The 25,187-nt window shown below is 35.9% G+C and overlaps 1 pseudogene; it reads right to left on the bottom strand.

The window, feature by feature from the left end:
* Window positions 1-6,773: 6,773 nt before the first annotated feature.
* On the bottom strand, window positions 6,774-9,740 carry LOC123824271 (annotated as a pseudogene).
* Between the last annotated feature and the right edge of the window lie 15,447 nt (window positions 9,741-25,187).

Below are 25,187 nucleotides of genomic sequence, written 5' to 3'. Positions count from 1 at the left end.
CAGTGAAATAAGGAGTTTCCCAGACAACAGAAGGTTAGAAAAATACACCTCCACCAAAGGAGCATTGCAAAACATGCTAAAGGGATTGTTTTGAGAAGCTAAAGGTACAGAATGAGAGAGAGAGGAAAATGTGTACAAAAGGAAAAAATAGCAATAAGTACTTTTCAGTAATAGCATTAAATGTAAATGGATCAAACGGTCCAATCAAAAGACATAGGTTGGCTGAATGGATAAGAAAACATGACCCACATATATGCAGCCTACACAAGACCCCCCTCAGAACAAAAGACCTACACAGACTGAAAGTGAAGAGTCATGAAAAAAATACTCCAAGAAAATGAACAGAAAAAAAAAGTTAGTGTAGCAATACTTATATCAGACAATTAGATTTCAAAACAAATGACATAAAAGAGACAAAAAAAAGGCTATTTCATAATTCTAAAGGGAAGAATCCATCAGGAAGCTTTAAACATTGTAAACATATATGGACCCAACATAGGAGCACCCAAATATATAAGGAAAATCCTGGAGGACTTTAAGAAAGACGTAGACAGCAACACACTTAGAGAAGGATATTTTAACCTCACTGTCAACAATGGACAGATCTTCCAAAGAATCAAAAAGGACATTGTGGCACTGAATGACACAGTAGATTAAATGGGTTTAACTTATGTATACAGAATGTTTCACACCAAAGAAGCAAAATATACATTTTTTTTCAAATGGACATGCAACATTTTCAAAGATAGACCACTTGATAGGACACAAAAAAAGCTTCAACAAATTCAAGAAAATTGAAATTATATCAAGCATTTTCTGAGATGACAATGGCTTGAACCTAGTGACCAGCATCAAGAAAAAACTCAAAAACAGTCAAATACATGGAGACTGAAAACATTTTATTAAACAAGGAATGAGTAAACAATGACATCAAAGAAGAAATCAAAAGTTTCTGGAAACAAATGAAAATAAACACACAACAACCAAAACGTATGGGACACAGTGAAAGCAGTCATGAGAAGAAAGTTCTTAGCCATACAGTCCTACCTAAAAGAGATAGAAACACTTTAAATAAATAGCCTAACCCTACATCTACAAAAAGTAGAACAACAACAACAAACAAACCCGAGAGCGAGTAGAAGGAAAAAGTAATCCAGATCAGACCAGAATTAAATGGCATAGAGACTAAAAGTACAATTCAAAGGATTGATAAATTCAAAGGACTGATAAATCCAGGAGTTGGTTCTTTGAAAAGATGAACAAAATCGACAAGCCTCTAACTAGACTCATCAAGAAAAAAAATTAAAGAGTCCAAATAAATAAAATGAGAAATGAAAGAGGAGAAATTGCAACTGATACCCCTGAAATACAAAGGTCATACAAAATTACTACAAACAACTATATGCCAAAAAATTTTAAAACCTAGGCAAAATTGACAAATTTCTAGAAACATATAATCTCCCACAACTGAATCAAGAGGAGGCAGTAAGCCTGAATAGACTAATATGGGCTAGTGAAATTTAAGCAGAAATCAAAAAAATTCAGCACACAAAAGCCCTGGACTGTATGGATTCACAGGAGAATTTTAACAAACATTTAGAGAAGAGCTAACCGCAATCCTCCAAAAACTATTCCAAAATCCAAGGAGAGGTGAGACTCCCAAATTCTTTTTATGAGGACAGTATTACCCTAACTCCAAAACCAGATAAAGACACTACAAAGGAAGACAACTATAGTCCAACATCACTGATGAACATAGCTTCACTTCATGCTAAAATTATCAACATAATATTGGCACACTTGATCCAGCAATACATTAAAAAGGTCATTTAGCATGATCAAATGAGATTCATCCCAGGGATGGAAGCATGGTACAATATACACAATTCAATAAATGCAATACGTTACATAAATAACACAAGAAACAAAAATGACATGATCATATCAATATATGCTGAAAAAGCATTTGATAAAGTTTAGCACCCATTTATTATAAAAATGCTCAGCAAAGTGAGAGTAGAGGGAGCATACTTCAACATAATAAAGGCCATATACAAGAAATGTCAGTCAACATCATACTCAACAGGCAAAAAATAAGAGCTTTCCCTCTAAGATCAGGAATAGGACAAGGATGTCAGCTTTTACCACTTTTTTTCCCAATTATTTTATTGTTCAAGTACAGTTATCTGCATTTACCTCCCACCACTTCCGCCCACTCAGCCATCCCCACCTCCCTCCCCTGATTCCACCTCCCTTTGGTTTTGTCCATGTGTCCTTTAGAGTTGTTCCCCCAAAACCATTCCCCCTTTCCCCAAAATTTCCCCTCCCACCTCCCCTGTGATTACTGTAAAATTGTTCTTAATTTCAATGTCTCTGGTTATATTTTGCTTGCTTCTTTGTTTTGTTGATTAGATTACATTAATAGGTGAGATCATATGTTATTTGTCTTTCACCACCTGGCTTACTTCACTTAGAATAATGCTCTCCATTTCCATCCATGCTGTCAGAAAGGGAAGGAGCTCCTTCTTTCTTTCTTCTGCATAGTTTTTGATCCATTCATTTACTGATGGGCACTTAGGTTACTTCCAGTACTTGGCTATTGTGAATTGTGATGTTATGAACATTGGGGTGCATAGGTTCTTATGGATTGGTGTTTCAGGGTTCTTAGAATAAAACCCCAGCAATAGAATTGCTGAGTCAAAAGGCAGTTCCATTTTTAGTTTTTTAAAGAAATTTCATACTGTTTTCCACAGTGGCTGCACCAGTCTGCATTCCCACCAACAATGCAGTAGGGTTCCCTTTTCCCCACATCCTCTGCAACACTTGTTTGTTGATTTGTACATGATGGCCATTCTAACTGGTATAAAGTGATATCTCATTGTGGTTTTAATTTGTATCTCTCTGATGGCTAATGACGCTGAGCATCTTTTCATATATCTCTGGGCCCTCTGTATGTCCTCCTTAGCGAAGTGTCTGTTCAGGTCTTTGGCCCACTGTTTAATTGGGTTGTTTGTCTTCCCGGAGTGGAGTCCTATGAGTTCTTTACATATTTTGGAGATCAAACCCTTGTCCGAGATATCATTGGTAAATGTGTTTTCACATACAGTAGGTTCTCTTTTCCATTTTGCTGATGTTTTCTTTAGCTATGCAGAAGCTTTTCATTTTGATGAGGTCCCATTTGTTTATTCTTTCCTTTATGTCCCTTGCTTTACAGAATATATCAGCTTTCACCACTTTTATTCAACATAGTATTGGAAGTCCTAGCCACAGCAATCAGACAAGAACAAGAAAAAAAGGCATCCAAATTGGGAAGGAGGAAGTAAAGCTTGTCACTGTTTTCAGATGACATGATAGTGGACATAGAAAACCCTATAAACTGCACCAAAAAACTAGTTGACTTAATAAATGAATTTGGTAAAATGGTGGGATACAAAGTCAGCATTCAGAGATCAGAGGCATTGTTGTACACCAACAACGAAATATCAGAAACAGAAATCAGGGGGAAAATCCCATTTACTAAAGCAACAAGAAAAATAAAATACTTAGGAATAAACTTAACCAAGGCAGTAAAAGACCTGTATTCAGAAAATGATACAACACTAAGGAAAGGAATTAAAGAAGACACAAATAAATGGAAGCATATACCATGTTCATGTATTCGGAAGAATCAATATCATTAAAATGTCCATACTACCCAAAGCAATTTATTGATTCAATGCAATCCCTATCAAAATACCAATGACACATTTCACAGATATAGAACAAACATTTCAAATATGTATATGGAACCACAAATGACCCCAAATAGCCTCAGCAAATTTGAGAAAGAAGAACAAAGTAGGAGGGATCACAATACCTGATATCAAACTATATTACAAGGCCACTGTAATCAAAATACCCTGCTATTGGCATGACACATAGATCAACGGAATATAATAGAGAGCCCAGAAATAAAGCCATGTCAATATTGTCAGTTAATATTTGACAAAAGGGGCAGAAACATAAAATGCAGTTAAAATAGCCTCTTCAATAAATTGTATTGGGAGATCTGGACAGGCACATATAAAAAAATGAAACTCGACCACCAACTTACACCATACACAAAAGTAACTCAAAATGGATAAAAGACTTAAATATAAGTCTTGATACCATAAAAGTCCCAGAGGAAAACATAGGCAGGAAAATTTCAGATATCCAACAAGCAATATTTTCACCAATACATCCCCTAGGGCAAAAGATATAAACAAAAGAATAAACAAATGGGACTACATCAAACTAAAAAGCTTCTGCATGGCTAAAGAAAACACCAACAAAATGGAAAGGGAACCAACTGTATGGGAAGACATATTTGCCAATGATACCTAGGACAAAGGTTTGCTCTCCAAAATATTTAAAGAACTCATACAACTCCACACCAGGAAGATAAGCAACCCAATTAAAAAATGGGCAATGGACCTAAACAGACATTTCTCCAAGGAGGACACAAAGAGGGTCCACAGACACATGAATAAATATTCAACATCACTAGCCTTCAGAGAGATGCAAATTAAAACCACAATGAGATACCACTTCACACCAGTGAGCATGGCCATCATTAATAAATCAACAAGTGCTGGCAAGACTGTGGAGAAAAGGGAAACTTAGCACGCTTTTGGTGAGAAGGCAAACCTGTGCAGCCACTGTGGAAAACAGTATGGAATTTCTTCAAAAAACTAAAGATACAACTGCCATTTCATCCAGAGATCGCACTGCTGGGACTAAACCCCAAGAATCCTCAAACAACAATTCAGAAGAACCTATGCACCTCAATGCTCATAGCAGCATTATTTACAATAGCCAAGTATTGGAAACAACCTAAGCATCCATTAGTAAATGAGTGAATAAACAGTGGTGCATTTACATAATGGAATACTAGCAGCAAAATGAAATAAGGAGCTCCTACCCTGGCAACAGCACGGATGGACCTAGAGAGCATTATGCTGAGTGAAATAAGCCAGGTGGTGAAAGACAAATACCATATGATCTCACCCGTAAGTAGAACCTAATCAACAAAACTAACAAATGAGCGATATAGAACCAGAGACTTGGAAATAAAGAACAAACTGACAGTGAGGAGAGGGGTGGCAGGGGGGCATAGCGGGAGAAAGCAGAGGAAGGGGCAAGCAAGGTAACATGAATAGAGGACTCATGGGCCCAGACAGTGGGATGGCATTGACTGTTGGAATGGGTGGGACAGGGTAGGGGTGCTCAATGGAGAAAAAGGCAGGACAACTGTAACTGAATAATAATAAATATATAAACATATAAATAAATATTTACAGGTACAGTTCATAGAAGAGAGCTTTATTTTTGTTTTTAAAGCAAAAGAAAATTTCTCAAGAACATACGTGAAGAATAAAGATCGTAAAGGCACAAGGTAACAAAATGGTCAGAGAAACAATGAAAAGCAATCAAGAATGTAGAATTTTAGGCTTGGAATTTTTTTTTTGGCTTGTAAAGCATGTTTCTGTTTGTTTAATACATCTGAAAAGAATACATATACAAAGAATTGAGACTGAGAAAGCAGCAATTCAACACTAATGAATCTTCAGAATTAGGATTTGGGGAAGGTGGAGGAGATTACCTAAACGTTTTTAAAAACTGAAAACTGCAACCAAAATAAGCTGATACAAGAATCTTTATAAGGCTCTCTCCATGACTTTTGGTTAAACTAGAGAGCCTCAGCTGGCTGCTGTAGTGCTCATGCAAAACAGAAATAAGGGGATTTCCCTGACTGGTCCCCATGTTGTTAAATGTCCTCTCCACCTCTAGCTTCTTAAAGAAACATGTCTCCATCCTCATAGCTTGAAAGAGGATATGAATCATTCCACAGACATCTGTCTTCTAGCACCACCCCTCAAATATACTAGGTCTTCAGCTGTGTTCTAGAACACCATATCATACACTATTAAGCTGCACATTTATGCTAAGCATATAAAACAATGACTGACAAGGAATTATGTTTTTAATTATGTATTCAACTCACTGGGTACATTTCAAATGGGCAACACTTTTGTTCATTTATCAGTGAAAAGAGTTAGAAATTAACCTAAAAATAATCAGCCAATGGCTAACAAATTTCCTTGAAAATCAGTCACATATATAGTGTATCCTAGAAAAGAAGAGAGGCAAGACAGTCCCACCCACTTTCACGACTGTCATCAAATACTGAATTTACTCAAGGGTGAAGAGTAAAGGCCACTTTGAATAAGAAGTATGTTATTAAATGATGCATTTACTATACTCCTTCCTAAAAGCACCTGGTAAGGAACATGTTTTCTAAATTAGATCTAGGAAGTGTAATGTGGAATCACCCATTCTCCTCCCCTAAAGGGATATCCAATGGTTAATGAATTTTTAATGACTAAATAAAACAAACCCTACATATACTCCCCCTGGAAAAATAGAAAGAAAAAATAAAGCTAGATGTCCCAGATCACTCTCCACAGTGGAACCCAGGAGCAACTTCAACAACCCAAACTACTCTGTTACTGAGGCATCCTAAGCATGACTTGCTTTTAAACAAAAGGAATAAAAATACTTTTGAAACAACAAAACAAAAACTAGTACTGACCACGTTTTTGACAATACACAATTACTCAAAATTAACTAGTACTGAGAGGGGGAAAGGGACCATACCTATGGGTCTTGTTTCACAAGAGTGCACGAGGGTAGGTGGAGTGCATTTGTCATTATTGCCAAAGCAAATTATAATTTTTAATTGTTAGTTTGACTTAAACATTGCTTGTAGTATGATGTGTAGAAAGGGCTCTGGAGAGTTGTTCATAGCAGCCTCCACTCTTCTTTGGTTCTGGAGGCTCCAGGGCAGCCAATATTGCTTCATCAAGTATATTCTCTAGGCCTTTCTGTGTGAGTGCAGAATGCTCCACATAATTGATAGTCTTCAGTCATGGGCCAGCTTTTCAGCACTCTGGAGTGATAGGTTCTGCTTGTTCTTGGCAAGTTTCTTAATAGTTGAAGGGTCATCTCTGAGATCAATTTGGGTCCCAACATGCAAGAAAGCAGTCTTTGGACAGTGGTGAGTTATCTCGGGCATCCACTTTTCTTTCACATTTTCAAATGAGGATGAAGGGACCACTAAAAAACAGACTAGAAATATATCTGTTGTGGATTACTCAGGGGTCATAACCTGTCATAATCCTCTTGCCCTGCAGTATCAAAAAGTCCAATACTATATGGCTCTCCACCAATCATAATTGTGACTACATAGTTGTGGAAACAGTTGGTACATACTAAGATGGAAATTTTTTTGTTGTGTAGGACATCAAGAGACATGTTTTACCAATGGCACTATCACCTACAACTCACTTAACTATCTTCACTGGCGAAACAGTTTTCTATCCACTTCAAATATCTCAAATCCAAAGATAATCTCAGCTTCTCTACCAGGCGTCAAGGCTTTGAATTCTGAACATTACATTTATTTAACCTAAAATTTAATATATGATTTACCCTGTTGATGGCTTTAGAGTGAGTTTGCTTTTGTTTTTAGGGGGTTTTTTTTTGTTTAAATTTATGGTTTTGTCACTATACTATTTACAAATGGACATCTCTTTGTAACTTAATTTTTCATACCTTTTTTCTCACATCTATTTATTCCTAAAATAGTCTCTCACTTTTCATTGAAAAATTTTTACTTTTTTTCAACTATAATGATTTTATTAATTTCTGAAGTTCTGATAATGAAACAAAGTCTAAGTAGATGCTAGGAAAGTATACTCATAGGTGGATATACTTTAGGGGGGAATTCAAGCTATAAGTTTGTGTAGACATAACCTGACACAGAAAAAATCAATATCACAAATGTGATCATATTTGTCTCATTTTCTTGAGATAACAACTTCTTAAAGGTTACAAAGCTATTGTACATATGGTTTATAGTTTTGTTTTATTATCCATTTCCCCTTAGGCTCTACAAATTAATAGAATGTATTATAAAAATGAGGTGAGTTTACAAAAGCAAATACCACAAGAGAAATAAAAAAGCATAAAGAACACATATAAAAACTACTGAGACATGGTGGAGACCAAGAATAATATATGAGGTACTTTTAAGTATATTAAGGAGGTAGAAGAGGACATAAATAATCTTGATTCCTGAGTATGAGATCATAAACTCTTCAAGAATTTGGTAACCTGATCAATTTTATGAAAAACAAAATTGGTTTGAAGTCAGATGGGTAAAACCAACTGCTGTTAATGTGATTACTTTTTTCTCATTTTCCCTAGGTCTAGACTAGACGTCAGGTCTTAACTTCCCATAGCACTACCATGTATGACAAATGTATTTAAAAATTTTAAATTAGAATGTATTTTGGGGATGTTGTAGCTTTATAAATTAGCAAACTTGTGGAAGGTTTTTTTCCACTCTACTTTTTTATTCAGTGGTCAGTTTACTATTCATTATTATAATAGCACTACTATTTTTTAAAAGGTTTTATTTATTTTTAGAGAGGGGGAAAAAGAGAAAGAGAGGGAGAGAAACATTAATGTGTGGTTGCCTCTCACAGGGCCCCCACTAAGGACCTGGCCCACAACCCAGGCATGTGCTCTGACTGGGAATTGAACCAGTGGCGACCCTTTGGTTCACAGCCTGTGATCAATCCACTGAGCTACACCAGCCAAGCCTAATAGAACTACTATTGTAGTATAAATTCACCACACCTAACCCTTATATAAGCTGTAAATTGAAGTCAAATTGTTAACTCTCATCAGTTGCTAATTAAACTATTACTGATTTTATGTAGCATATTACACTTTAAGTATATATGCTTGGGATACCTAACAGATAGACTGCCACTTTTAGATACTAATAATGAGGATGTTGGTTATATTTTCAACTTTAATTAACAAGTGTAATACTCACTTGCAAAGATATCAGCATCCAAAATATGCAGAATTAATAATACAGAGTTGGTTACTTAATATCCCTTTTAGAGTTTGACCTTTTCAAAATGTAGTCTAATATTTGGCCATAAAACCACTGAAGTTTCAAAACTTATTGCCTAAACTTACCTTAAAATCTATTTCCTTGGTGAAGTGTTTCTGTTTTATTGCAAAAGAACATTTCACTAATACCACTATACCAACTACAAAAACAAAAGTAAATGTGTGATATGTAACTTCTGGTATCTAGTCCAGAATGTAAGGAGCTTAGAAATAGCTACTCTATCTTCAAAACCAATGGAGAGTGAATAAACTGAAAAATCAACAATTCTTCTTAGATCTACCAAAAAAGTGAGTTTACAGGACAAACTATTGCCTCCAAATTAGAGAGATTAAAGGACAGATACAGAGAATTACAACTTACTCAAGCAGAAATCCATAAGCACAAAACCCCTTGGGAATGAATCCCAGGGTAGGAAAACCTAAACTTAGATGAATTGCTAGAGGCCTAGTGACAAGAAGACTAAGAGTTAAGAGTTCTAGAAGTACCCAGATATATGAGGCCCTTCCACTTTTATCAGATTTACCTCCAGGAACTCTACCAGGTTTTCTCCATGAATAATCAGAGAAAAATTTTCTTCCACTTTTGGAAGAGGGAAGGGAAAAATAACCAATTTGAAGTTCACCAGAGCATTCTATTATTCTTAACATAACCTTCCCTCAGGAGAAACTATTTTATCAGAACTTAATCTACCTGAGAAAAGGAAACACCCAACTTCAGCCTCATCAGGCATTTTTGTCCCACCTAAGGTACATGGAAATGGGAATGAGAAGCTGTGAAGTTCACAGTCCAAAAGCACAGGCTCACCAAAAGGCTGAGACCAATAACAGGACTATAGAATGTTTTCCTTTCCTCACATCTTACCATTATATTAATAAATACCTATTTACATCTTATTCTTTTACATGATACATCATGTCTACTTTTCAACAAAAAAGTATAAGGCATACTGAAAGGCAAAACACACACACACACACACACACACAGAATTGAAGACATTGAACAAGCATCAGAACTAGAGTAAGATATAGCAGGGATGTGGAAATAAGTCCCAGAATTAAAAAAAAAGAGCAATAATTAACATGATCAGGGATTTGGTAGAAAAAATAGACAACATGAAAAAAAGATGTATAACATAAACAAAGAGATGGAAATCCTGAAAAAGAATCAAAATGTGCTACAGATCATAAACACTGTAACAGAAATAAAAATGTTTTGAAAGACTCATTAGTAAACTGGATATAACTGAGGAAAGAATCTAGGAGTTTAAGGGTATGAAACTATAAACTTCCAAAGCTGAAAAAGAGACAGAACATTACTCTGGCTGGCATGGCTCAGTGTTTGAGTGCCAGCCTGTGAATCAAAGGGTCACAGGTTCCATACCCAGTCTAGGGCACATGCCTGGGTTGCAGGCCAGGTCCCCAGTAGGGGGCCTGTAAGACACAGCCACACATTGATGTTTCCTTCCCTTTCTTTCTCCCTCCCTTCCCCTCTCTAAAATTAAATAAGTAAATTCTTTAAAAAATAGAGAACAAAGACTGAAAAAAGTAGAGCAGACAATTCAAGAACTGTGAAACAACTACATAAGATATAACATACATATAATGGAAATACCAGAAGATGATAAAAAAAGGAAAAGCAATAGTTAATAACTGTGAAATTCTCAAAATTAATGTCAGTCACCAAACCAGAGATCCAAGAAGCTTAAAAGACATCCAGGAAGGTAAATCCTTAAAAGATTATACGTAGACATATATTCTAACTGTAGAAAATCAAAGGTAAACATAACTTCTTGAAAGAGGCCAGGGCAAAAAATATCTTACCTATGGAGAAGCAAAAGTAAATTTACATTGACTCCTCAAAAACAACGTCAGCAAAAAGATAGTAAAGTGAAATATTTAAAGAGTTAAGAGAGAAAAAACACCAACCTAAAATTGTATAACTGCAAAATTATTCTTCAAAATTGAAAGAGATATAAAATCTTTCTTAAACAAGCAAAAATTAAGTGAATTTGTTTCCAGTAGATTTGCCATGTAAGAAACATTAACAGTTCTTTAGAGAAAAGTAAAATGATATAGGCCAGAAAATCAGATCTACATAAAGGAAGAGCATTAGAGAAAGAATAAGGGGAGGCAGATAAAGCTTTTGTTTTTCTTATTCTTAATTGATCTAACATAAAACAGATTCTTCAAAATAATGGTAACAATGCATTTAATTATGTATGCTTGTGTGCATATATATGCCTGCATATAAGTGAAATAAATGACAACAATGATACAGAAACAAAAGGATAGAAATTAGAATTATTTTATTATAAGTTACATGCACTACCACGAAATGATATAGTGTTATTTGGAAATGGGATTGGGGAGACCCAAGATGACTGCACAGTAGCTGGGAGCTCCATCCACTTGTTCCCAGATCCAACCTGTCTTGCAGCCTATTGACAGAGTATTCAACTTGAAAATCCAGTGGAGAATGAGAGAGTAAGTGAGTGAGTGTGAATGCAGATAAAAGCACGGGCAATGTGAATGTGCGGGAATAGGCAAGACCCAACCAGCCAGCAGGGCACCAAAGTGCGGGCTGCATGGGCTCTCCAAGTGGAGCACCTGCCACCTTTGCAGCCCAAACCAGCATTTTTGGTGGTGCAGAGCCAGGATATAGCTGCATAGCAGTGCAGGAGCCATGAGCACTAGTGGCAGAGGGAGACTATTGGAGAGGTGCTGGCTCCAGAAACAGCGTGGTGGGAGCAGGATCACCCAAGGCTGAAAAATCTCTGGAGGGAGCAGGGAGAGCATCCTATCACCACCCTGTGTTATAGTATAGCCATGGGGCTCTTTCCAACACTATCCAGGAAAGGTCCAGAGAGAAGCTTTATCTAAAACTGTCAGAAGCTCTGACACAGTGGCCTGCCCCTGGCCATGAAAGACTCTGGTTTTTGAGGTGGGAGAGCATGAGGAGAACAGGTCCCCCAAGGCTTAGTGCTGCAGCATGTGGGCCACACAGAAACTCTTCTAAAAAGGGAGCAAAGGTGAGACCTGAGACTCAGCAGGGGCCCAGGGCTTGTAGGCACTTGTGCATGGGTGCAGCAGGTCTGCTAACAGAGAAAGCAGAGGGATAGAGTCACTGAAGGGTCTGTAGGACCCACTGAGTATGACTGGTGAGAAGGGGGCTGTTCAGCGTGGAGAACTGGGGCTTGATCTTCCTGTGAGAGAACAGTCAGCTGGGGTCTGAAAGGACAAAAGCTGAATGCTTGAGTTTTGCCGCAGCCAGCCAGATCCTCTCACAGACAGGTTAGCCCAACCCCCACATGAGGGATTACAGGCTCTGCAGATCAGTGAGGCCGGGTTCAGGAGCATCCTGCTGGGCACATTTCTACAGGGGAAAGAAAAAACAGCCCTGAAAGGGCCCTTAACCAGACACTACAAGCTACTTGACACTTGAGCTCTAGTCCATTAAACCCAGGAGAGGAGAGAGAATAGAGACAGGCACAAGGGAGCTTTAGGACCTCACCCAGCCTCAGTGACCAGAGGGAGTTGCTGCCTGTGCCAAGCAGAAAAGAGCTGCCCCTTTTACACAGATTGGCCCCTCATAGGGAACAGTCACCAAAATCACCAGAAAACATACATTATTGGGAAGGATCTGGGACAGACAAGATGTGTGACAAGGGGATAGGGAAACACTATCACTATAACCTCTAAGGCTGAATAGTGCTTTCCAGGGGTGACCCAGGGGTTCCCCCTCCTGATCACACCAGAGGCCTCCTCTGGAGGCAGGTGAAGAAGGTACTGGCAGTCCTCTTGGGTCATTAAAGGAACCACTCCTGGACTCAGGGCTTATGAAAAGCCAGCAGGGCAGAATCATGGGGTCTAGCCAAATCTGAAGGAGACAGCTCTAGACTATGGATCACTCGAAGCCTTGAAAATGCTGCCTAGGGCCAGACTGGGACCCATCTAACTTCACCAGGGGAAGATCCAGAAAGTGAAGACAATGGTAAACACTGGATTCTACTGAGATGACTTTCAGCACAGTCTTCTTCATCATTTGTGTTACTTTTGCCTCTGCAAAGCTTGTTAACATTCATTTCTTTTTCCTTTAAGTTGCTGCATATTAGATCACTGGTATTTATATTATGGTTTATTTCAAACCTCATATTTTACTCCTCCCTTATCTTACTCCATTTTACTTTCTTCCCACCTCTTCTTTTTATTTGAAATTTCATATTCTCTCTTGTTTTGGACTTGTTTCTATTCTGCACTCATACTATATCCCCCTGCTCCAGACTCTCAAAACCATTTTTCTTGTCATTAGTCATCTCACATTCTTGTTCCCATTCTAAGATACCTTTATTCCCTCTGCACCTTTATCATCCTCAACTTGTTGGTTCTAGATACAGTGGTTGTTGTTGCATTTCTTTAATTTTATTTCTAGATCTTCACTATTTTTGTATTTCAAACCTCAAATTTTACCATGCCCCTCTCCTACTCCATTTTGCCTTCATTCTGCCCTTTCTTTTCTTTCATTTTCAATCTCATTTTTCCCTGACTTAGCCTGATATTCATTCCTAACTCATAATACTTTTCCTTCTCACTTTATTCTCTCAAAACTGCTTCTCTTTCCTTTAGATATCTCTTAAGCTTTTCTTTCTATTCACCTCTTAGTCCCATCCCAACTACATTAATCTTTGTTCATTTGTTGTTAATATTGCTATGGTAGATCTTTTTCTCCTATTTGGTTCCTATTTCTGTTATTCACTATATATTTTTTAAAATTTTTATTTAAACTTGCCCTGGCTGGCGAGGCCCAGTGGTTGAGTGCCAGCCTGTGAATCAAAGGATAGCTGGTTCAATTCCCAGTCTAGGGCATAGGCCTAGATTGTGGGCCAGGTCCCCAGTGAGGGGCAGGTGAGAGGCAACTACACATTGATGTTTCTTTCCCTCTCTTTTTCACTCCATTCCCCTCTCTAAAAAAATAAATAAATAAAATGTATTAAAACATAAATAAATAAATAAACCCAATAGTATACACTTCCCTTATTCCATTCTGCTTTTCTCTCTCCCTTCTTTATTTATAATGTAAATTTTATTTTCTCTCTATTCATCTTGTTTCTATTCCCTACTCTTATTAATCTTCCTCCTTTTACCTTCTCAATTATCATTTTCCTTCAGTCACTCAACTCATTCATTTTTCCTTTCTTATAACAGTCTTAATCTCTTTACACTTTTATTAATATTAGTTCAATTGCTATTGATAGTGTGTTTGTGGGTGGAGGTTATTTTTGTGGGTGTGGGTTTGTTTCTTGGGCTTTTTGGTTTTGTTTATATATCACCTGTACAATAGCAGAGAAGTCATAATGGGTGATGTGACTGTCAGCCAGCCAGCCAGAGCAAAGGACACACCAAAGAATGACCAAACAATAACCATAACCCAATAAAAACCAGAGAGTACACATAAATAGCATAAAAGGCATTCCAAGAGCATCGAGCTCAGGAGATGAAGGACACTCAACCACAGAGCCCAACAGTACTCCCAACATAGGTCACACCGTGAAGACAAGGAGTCAAACCAAGTCAATGTAATATGCAGAAACACACAAAAAGAGTCACCTAAAATGGATACATAAAGTGGCAACCCCCAATCAAAAGGAAAAGAGGGATGCTCAGAAAGAATGGTAAATAAAATTGAGACAAACAAACTATCAGATATTAAGTTCAAAATAATGGTTAGGTGGGTAGTCACAGTGCTCAATAAGAATTGCAAAGAACTCCAGGGAAGCTACAAGAAATTTACAGCAACTACACCAGTATGAAACTATCAATAAGAGCCAAGAGGAAATGGAGAATACAATATCTATAACAAAATACACAGTAAAAGCAATTAAAAACAGGCTATATAAAACAGAAAACCAAATTAGCAACCTGGAAGACAAGGTATAAAAAAATTAAAACTCCCAGAGGGAACAAAATATGAAAAGAGACTCAAAAAACATTTAAAGGGGTTTAAGGGAGCTGCAGGACAACATGAAACATAATAATATCCATATGATAGGGATACCAGAAGAAGAAGATGAGCAAGGTATAGAAAACCTGTTTGAATAGGTAATGATAGAAAACTTCCTCAACATGATAACAGAAAAAGTCATACATTTCCAGGAAGCTTACAGGGTCCCAATCAAACTGAAACCAAACAGGACCAGTCCAAGACACATCATAACTCAAATGGCAAATTTTAAAGACAGATAATCTTAAAGGCAGCAAGGGACAAACAGCTATTAACATGTAAAGGAGCTCCAATAAGACTGGCAGCTGATTACTCAACAGAAACATTACAAGCCAGAAGAGAATGGCAAGACATAATCCAAGTAATAGAAAGCAAAGGACTACAACTAAGACTACCCAACAAGGCTCATGTTTAAAAGACAATGAATAAAGACAAAAAAAATAGGATAAAAGAATACATTTCCACCGAACCATCATTGGAAGACATGTAAAGGGACTGCTTTAAGAAAAGGAAGTAAGAGAGAGAGAGACAGAGAGGAGAGAGAGAGAAAGGAAGGCAAAACAAGGGGAAAAGTGGTAATGAATAAGTACCTACCAAAAACAACTCTACATATAAATGGGTTAAATGCTCCAATAAAGACATAGAGTAGCTGAATGGATAAGAAAATATGACCAGCATATGCAGCCTATAAGAGACATAACTCAGAACAAAAGATCTGCATGGATTGAAAGTGAAGGGATGGAAAAATATTCTAAGCAAACAGACATGAAAAAAAAGATGGGGTAGAATATTTATATCAGACAAAATAGATTTCAAAACAAAGGCCATAAAAACAGAAAAAGAAAAACACTTCAAAATATTAAAGGGTAAAATTCATGAAGATATTACCCTTATAAACATATATGGACCCAACATAGGAGCACCCAAATATATAAGGAAAATCTTGAAGAATGTCAAGAAAAATATTGACAGCAACATGCTCATCATAGTGGATTTTAACACCCCCATTTTCAACAATGGATAGATCTTACAAGCAAAGAATCAACAAGGATAGTGTGGCACTGAACAACACTCTAAACAAATGGACTTAATTGATATATACAGAATATTTCATTCCAAAGAAGCAAAACATACATTTTTTTCAAACACACATGGAACATTTTCAAAGATAGACCATATGATAGGACACAAGACAAGCCTGAACAAATGTGGGAAAACTGAAATCATATCAAACATCATCTTGGAACACAATGGCTTGAAACTAGAATTCCCCAAAAGGAAAAAAAATTCAAAAGCATTCAAATCCATTGGGACTGAACAACATGCTATCAAATAATGAATGGGCCAACAATGAGATCAAGGAAGAAATCAGAAAGTTTCTGGAAACAAATGAAAGTGAACACACAATAAATAAAACATATTGGACACAGCAAAGGCAGGCCTGAGAGGGAAGTTCATAGCCATACAGCCCTATCTAAAAAAGATAGAAACATTTCAAATAGTCAACCCAATCCTACATCTACAAGAACTAGAGAAACAACAACAAACAAAGCCCAGAGCGAGTAGAAGGAAAGAAATAATCAAGATCAGAGCTGAATTAAATAAAATAGAGTCTAAAAGAACAATTCAAAGGATCAATGAATCCAGGAGTTGGTTATTTGAAAAGATAAATAAAAGTGGAAAGCCATTAACCATAATCATCAAGAAAAAAAAAGACAAAGGATCCAAGTAAATAAAATAAAATAGAAAAAAGAGGAAATTACAGCCATATCACAAAAGTGAAAAGGATTATAAGACATTACTATGAATAACAAATGTCCAGAAATTGGACAACCTGGGTAAAATGAACAAATTTCTAGAAACATATAATCTTCAAAAACTGAATTCAGAACAAGCAGAAAGCCTGAGTAGACCAATAACAACTAGTGAAATTGAAGCAGTAATCAAATTCCAGGCAAACAAAAGCCCTGGACTGGATGGCCTTACAGGCAAATTTTATCAAACATTTAGGGAAAAGCTAATTCCTATCCTTCTCAAATTATTCTAGAAAATTCAAGAAGAGGGAAGATGTCTAAACTCATTTTATGAATCCAGTATTATCCTAATTCTAAAATCAGGTAAAGGCACAACAAAGAAAAAAATCTACAGGCCAATCTCACTGAGGAACATAAATGCTAAAATCCCCAACAAAATATTGGCAAACTGGGCCCAGCAATATATTAAAAAGATCATACACCATGATCAAGTGGTATTCATCCCAGGGATATAAAGATAGTATAATATTCACAAATCAATAAATGTAATACACCACATAAATAAAAATAGACAAAAATCGCATAACCATTGAATACATACTGAAAAAGCATTCAGCAAAATACAGCACACATTCATGATAAAAACACTCAGCAAAGTGGGAAGGAGCATATCTCAACATAATAAATGCCATATATGGACTTCTGGCCAGGACTGAAGCATGGATAGATGCATTTTACTTCCTCACACAACTAAAAGAAAGAAAACAACAAATTTAAAAATAAAAAACAACCAGAACTGACAGCAAATCAAACTGTATGGAAGTCCAACAACCAAGGAATAAAAGAAGAAACATTCATCCAGACCAGTGGGATGGGCAGAGACAGGCAGCCTGGCAGAGAGGACTCATGACAAGGCAGCTGCTGGTGGAGTGGGTGGTCCCATATCTGTGTGCAGATAAATCAGGAGGAACAACTAGGGAGCAAGACTGACTATACAACCCAGTGTTCTAGCATGGGGAAAAATAAAGCCTCAAAACCTCTGACTTAAAAAAACCTGTGGGGATTGAGGTGGTGGGAGAAACTTCAGCCTCACAGGAGAGTTTGTTGGAGAGACGAACATGGTCCTAGAATGTACACAAAACCACTAACCTGGGAATCAGCACCACAAGGGCCTAATTTGCTTATGGTAGTGGTGAAAGTGACTGAAAGCCAGCAGAGGGCTGAACATGAAGCATTGTTCCCTCTTGAGCTCCTCCACCACACACAGTCCCACCCTGGCAAATACTTAAGTCTCCTCACCTTACTATATAATAGGCAGGTTGAGACAAAAGAAAAAAATTGGCCCAAATGAAAGAACAGATCAAATCTCCAGAAAAAAAATGCAACTAAGCAATGAAGAGATAGCCAACCCACCAGATGCACAGTTCAAAACACTGGACATAAGGTTGTTCAAATAATTAGTTGAGTATGGTCACAAAATATAGGAAAAAGTGAAGGCTATGAAGTGTGAAATAAAAGAAAATGTACAGGGAACCAACAGTGATAGGAAGGAAACCTGGACTCAAATCAACAGTTTGAGCCAGAAAAAAGAAATAGACAAACAGAAGAGAATGAAGAAACAAGAATTCAAAAAAATGAGGAGAGGCTTAAGAACCTCCAGGACAGCATGGAATGTTTCAATATCCAAATCGTAGGGGTGCCAGAAGGAGAAGAGGAAGAGCAAGAAATTGAAAACTTATTTGAAAACATAATGAAGGAGAACTTCCCCAATCTGGCAAAGGAAATGGACTTCCAGGAAGTCCAGGAAGCTCAGAGTGTCCCAAAGAACTTGGACCCAAGAAGGAACACACCAAGGCACATCATAATTACATTACCTGAGATTAAAGATAAGGAGAGAATCTTAAAAGCAGCAAGAGAAAAGGAGACACTTACTTACAAAGCAGGTTCCCATAAGACTATCAGCTGATTTCTCAAGAGACCTTACAGGCAAGAAGGGGCTGAAAAGACATATTCCAAGTCATGAAAGGCAAGGAACTACATCCAAGATTGCTCTATCTAGCAAAACTTTCATTTAACATGGAAGGGCAGAGAAAGTACTTCCCAGATAAGGTCAAGTTCAAGGAGTTCATCATCACCAAGCTCTTGTTATATGAAATGTTAAAGGGACTTATCTAAGAAAAAGAAAATCAAAAATATGAACAGCAAAATGACAACATTCTCACAACTATCAACAACTGAACCTAAAAAAAAAACTAATCAAACAACTAGAACAGGAACAGAATCACAGAAATGGAGGTCATATAAAGGGTTATTAGCAGGGAATGGGTGGGGAGAATATGGGGAAAGGTACAGGGAACAAGTAGCATAAATGGTAGGTAAAAAATAGGCAGGGGGAGGTTAAGAATAGTATAGGGAATGTAGAAGCCAAAGAACTTACATGTACAACTCATGGACATGAACTAAGGGGGTGATGGAATGTGGGTAGGAGGGGGTGTATAGGATGGAGGTGAATAAAGGGGAAACGGGACAGCTGTAATAGCATAATCAGTAAAATATATTTTTTAAAAATAAGTGAATGCCATATATGAGAAACCTACAGCCAACATTTATTCAACAAGCAAAAACTGGAAGCTTTCCCCTAAGATCAGGAACAAGACAAGGGTGTCCACTTTCACCACTTCTGTTCAACATAGTATTGGAAGTTCTATCCACACCAATCAGGCAGGAAAAAAAAATAAAAGTTATCCAAATTGAAAAGGAGGAAGTAAAACTTTCATTGTTTTAAGATGACATGATAACCCTATATACTCCACTAACTACTGGACATAATAAATGAATTTGCAAAATAGCAGGATATAAATTCAATATTCATAAATTAAAGGCATTTTTGTACACCAACAATTTAACAACAGAACAGAAACTAGGGGAAATTCCATTTTACTATAGTAACAAAAAATAAAGTACCTAAGAATAAACTTAACCAAGGAGGTAAAAGACCTATATTTGGAAAACTACAAAACACTGAAAATAGATTAAGGAAGATATAAATAAATGAAAGCATATATCATACCAATGAATTGGAAGAATTAACATCACCAAAATATCCATACCCAAACTAGTCTGTAGATTCAATTCAATCCCTATAAAAATACCAATAAATATTTTAGATTTTGAGCAAATATTCCAAAAATTTATTTGGAACAATAAATAATCCCAAATAGCCTTGGCAATCTTGAGAAGGAACAACAAAGTAGGAAGGATCACAATACCTGATATTGAACTATATTATACAGCCACTGTCGTCAAAACAGTCTGGTATTGGCATAAGAACAGACACATAGATCAATGGAACAGAATAGAGAGCCCAGAAATAAACCCAGGTCTCTGTGGGCAGTTAATATATGACAAATGGGACAGGAGCATAAAATGGAGTAAAAGTAGCCTCTTCATTAAGTGGTATTGGTAGATCTGGACAGATACATGCAAAAATGAAACTAGACCATACACCAGAATAAGCTGAAGATGGATAAAAGACTTAAAAGCAAATGGGAACACTAGATAATTCCCAGAGGAAAACATAGCCAGTTAAATTTCAGCTATCTCACACAGCAATATTTTTGCTGATATATCTCCTAGGGCAATGGGAATAAAGGAAGGAATAAATAAATTGGACTAAATCAAACTAAAAAGCTTCTGCTCAGCTACAGAATATATCATCAAAATGAAAAGGGAACCAATTTTATGGGAAAACACATTTGCCAATGACACCTCAGACAATAGTTTGATCTCCAAAATATATAAAGAACTCACATGACTCCATACCAGGAAGATAACCCCACTTTTAATAACCATATTTAATATCCACGATCTATATGTACCAACTAAAAGACAGATTTGTCACAGTAGATTAAATTAACCAATTCCTTGAGGGATACAATTATCAAAACTCACCCAAGAACAAACAGATAATCTGAATAGATTTATATGTATTACAGCAACCTAATCAATAATTAATAACCTTTCAAAACAAAAAGCACTAGACCCAGATGGGCTTACTGGTGAAATCTACCAAATATTTAAGGAAGAAATTATACCAGTCCTCTACAATTTATTTCAGAAGATAGAAGTAGAGGCACTACTTCTCATTCTACGTTCTTCTCATTCTATAGTGTTCTCACTCCTAACTCATTCTATGAGGTCAGCACTACCCTAATACCAAAAGCAGACAGACATTACAAGAAAATAAAACTATAGACTAATACCTCCAATGAATATAGATTTAAAAACTTTAACAAAATATTATCGAATTGTGTTCAACAGTGTATAAAAATAATTATACACCATGCCCAAGTGAGTCATCTATGTAGAAAATCTGAAAGAGTATGTTTAGTTTTGTGAAAAACTATTATGCTAAGCCAAATAAGCAAGGCAGTGAAAGACAAATACCATACAGTCTCACCTAACATCATACTTAATGGTGAGAAACCCAAAGCTTTTTCAGTATGATCAAGAACAAAGTAAGGACATCTTTTCTCACCAAATCTTTCCAGCATCCTCCTGGAAATTTTAGCTAGAAAGTTTTAACAAGAAAAGGAAAACGAAAATACAGATTGAGAAATAATAAATAAAACTGTGTTTGCTCACAAATTTGCTCATCTATGTAGAAAATCTGAAAGAGTATGTTTAGTTTTGTTAAAAACTATTATGCTAAACAAAATAAGCAATGCAGTGAAAGACAAATACCATATGATCTCACCTTTAACAGGAACCTAATCAACAAAACCAACAAACAAGTAAAATATAACCAAAGATACTGAAATTGAGAACAGGCTGATAATAACCAGAGGGGAAAAGAGAGAGAATTTCAGGGGAAAAGGGGAAGGATCTTCAGGAACAAGTATAAAGGACACATGGACAATAACAAGGGTGGGGTGGAAATGGGAGGGAGGTGGGGAGGGCTAGGCAGTGGGTTGAGATGGGAGTAAAAGGCAGAAAACTGTACTTGAACAACAATTAAAATAAAATAAACTATCAAACTATCTTCCTAAGTAAATATATCATTTTGTACTTCTACCAGCAATAATAAGAATTCTGTTATTACATATACTTGGCAGGATTTGGTATTGTCAGTGTTTTAGTTTTGGGTCATGCTGATAGCTATATAGTGGTATCTCATTTTAATATGAAATTCCCTAATGACATTAGATATTCTGCATAATTTAATACTCTGAATCGACATCTATATACCATCTATATTGTGGTTATCTGTTTGGATCTTTTATTCAGTTTATAATTGAGTCATTGTTTTCTTATTGTTGAGTTTTATGAGTTCTTTCTTCTTGAGTATTTAAAATCACATTTGATGATTCAAGCAAAAGTTATATTGCTATTAATGTGTGCTTAAAGTATATAAAAAACTAATTAAGTAAATCACATTTAAAAAGTGGGCAGGATAAAAGGAAGTCAATTTTCTAAACATCACTCAAAATACTAAAATGTCAATACCAGCAGACTGTTACATATGTAGACTATGAAGTAGATATATGCTTACTGTAATATCTAGGACAACAACTAAAAACCTATACAATGATATATATTCAAAAACCCTGTAATTAAATAAAGTGATACTCTAAAAAAATGTTCCAGTAATCCACACAAAGAAAAAAGAAACAGAAGAATAAGAAACAGATGGAACAAATGAAAAATAAATAATAAATGGAAGGCTTACCTAACATATAAAATGGCATTAATTTTAACTATTCTAAATATACAAATTAAAAGACAGATTGGATAAAAACATGATTAAACTGTATGCAGTCTACAAGAAACTTACTGCAAAATGATTTAGGCATATTGAAAAGGTAGAAAATGCAAACCTTAGCTTTTTTGAAAGAAACAAAAGTAACTCTATTAATATCATGTGAAGTTACTTCTGAGCAAAGAAAATTACTAGCAGAAAAGAAGGATATTATATAATACTAAAAGGGTTAATCTACCAAGAGATATTGTGATGTTACATCGACATGCACCAAGCTGTTGAACATTAAAATAAATGTAAAAAAAAAAAAACTGATAGACTTGAAAACTGAAACCAAAACAGGCAAGTCCACAGCTTTAATTAGGATTTTCAACACCTATAACTGTTAAATTTATAATTACAAAATTATAATTAAAAAACTTATAAAAAAGAAATCCTTAGGCTCAGGGGGCTTCAGTGGAAGAATCTACTAATCATTAAATAAGAATTGACACCAATTCTACATAATCTCTTCCAAAAATTATAAGAGAAGCTAACATTTTCCAGTATCAAAAATTATCTTGATGTCAAAGTCAAACAAAAAAAGTACAAAAGGAAAAGAAAGAAAATTACAGATCAATATCTTTCATTAACTTAAATACAAAACTCCTCCATAAAATATTAGCAAATTGACTCTAGAACTATATAAAAAGAATTCTTAAAAATGGCACAAAAAATAGAATTCATAAAAGATATAATAAATTGGATTTTATCAAAATTAAAGTTTTTTATCCTGTGAAGTATCTTATTAAAAGGATAACAAAATAAACCATAGACTTGCAGAAAGTATTTGCAAATGACACATAAAAATGGACTTGTGTCTAAAATATATTAAAACAGGGACAGGCAAAGAAATTAGTTTGATTTTTATGTTATTTAAGCAATTCTTTTCTCTTGTAGATTTACAGAATGTAGCCCAATATTCTAGTGATGGCTTGTACTATTAGGTATTCTGGAAGATAAGGTTCTGCCAGCTGATAATCCTGGTAGTAAAATGCAGTAGATTATTATAGTTAGAACAGCCAAAAATATCATACTTCTCTGCATTCATCCATTACATAGTCTTTTCCTACATTGCCTCTGGGCTTTGTCAGGTTGGCTTGGTCAATGGTACATCTTACAGGCAGAAATTTAAAGTAATTTCCACATTAAGGCTGGTCCCTTTCCTTTCTGCTTTTAGATCCTTGCTACATATGAAGAAGCTGAGTTATCCTATTAAAGGCAAACGATCTAGCAGGTAGCAAACATAAACCAGGCTTTTGAATGACACTATTTTAGACCATCAATCCCCAGAACAGTGATCAGAGTATTTTGAATGAGCAGCGAAAGAACCACTGGAATGACTCCAGTCCAAATCATAAAGAAGTAAAATACAGTTGTTATATTAGGTTACTAATTTTCATAGTAGTAGGCATTGCAACAAAACATAATTATACAGCTTAATATCACTAAATATTTAAATCTTCATTCAACTTAAGTAAATGTGTTGAATTATATAGTTGAGTACCATCTCAATTCTAATTTTTAAAAGCTTTAATAATTTTACTATTCTAACTTTTTTAATGGTAAAATTTTAATGGTTATGATTAACATCATAAGTGCAGATGTCACAGGTGTGCACAGGTGTGCACAGGTAACCAGGTTCTTAGTGATCGAGGACAAAGAATTGAATTGAACACACAAAGTTTATAGCATAAAGAAACAGGGGAGGTTTATTAAGTGATAGTACACTCCACAGGACATGGGAGTGGGCCAGCTCTGAGCAGAAAAAAGGAAAAGAGGACACGTGGGCTGGGGGATTCTATTCTTATAGGGGCAGAAGCCCCCTTGCTAGTCTTTGGCGGGCTTTTCCTGCGCAGGTACTAGGATTTGGATTTCAAAGCTACTGCGCATGTGTGGTTTCCCATGACTTTCTTGATTGGCTACTGGAGAAGGGAGTCCCACAGTGTTATTTCATTATAATGATATTATAATGAATCAGGGGTAGCGCGCAGGCACATTCTATGATTCAGAGTTATCCCAGAAAACAGGAACAACCTGTCTTAGGGGGTCTTTGTCATGTATAGATGTTTTCTACCTCAGCCCTGCGGGGCCTCTGGAGCTTCCTTCCTGACTATCTCCTGCCTCACAGATGATTTAGAAATTTGAATTAAGTGTGAATTTATTTGGAACCTACCTTGCATATTATATTTTAACTTTGCCAATAATAATTTTGCTTCCAAATTCTACCTGCCTTCTTAACATCAAATGGTGAAAATCAGTAAATTCAGAGTTTACTCAGAAACAATTAATGTTTTACCAAATACATCTTTATACAAAGATTCAAGTCTTGTACCATTATGGACTATGAACTATTTTTCTTATCATCTGTTTGAAATCTTTTAAAGAAGAACCAACTGCCAAACATGGGGATCACCACTCTTAAAAGAGTAAATGTTCATCTGTCATTTTAATTTTGCCAAACAATATGATATTAAAAATAATTTGTGGAAATTATCATTCAAGCTATCATTTAGATCAAACAATCTAGTAAGTACATTAATATAAAAACATCCCATTTTGAAAAATCTTAACTACAGCAAACTTTAAAATATGTCAATCTCTATGCTTTAGGGCATAATTTGGCTAC

Source organism: Phyllostomus hastatus, unplaced genomic scaffold (assembly GCF_019186645.2).
Source record: "Phyllostomus hastatus isolate PE091 unplaced genomic scaffold, TTU_PhHast_1.1 phas_contig_118, whole genome shotgun sequence".
Taxonomy (NCBI): domain Eukaryota; kingdom Metazoa; phylum Chordata; class Mammalia; order Chiroptera; family Phyllostomidae; genus Phyllostomus; species Phyllostomus hastatus.
The sequence above is the reverse complement of the archived record's forward strand: the minus strand, read 5'-3'. Positions and strand labels throughout refer to the sequence as shown.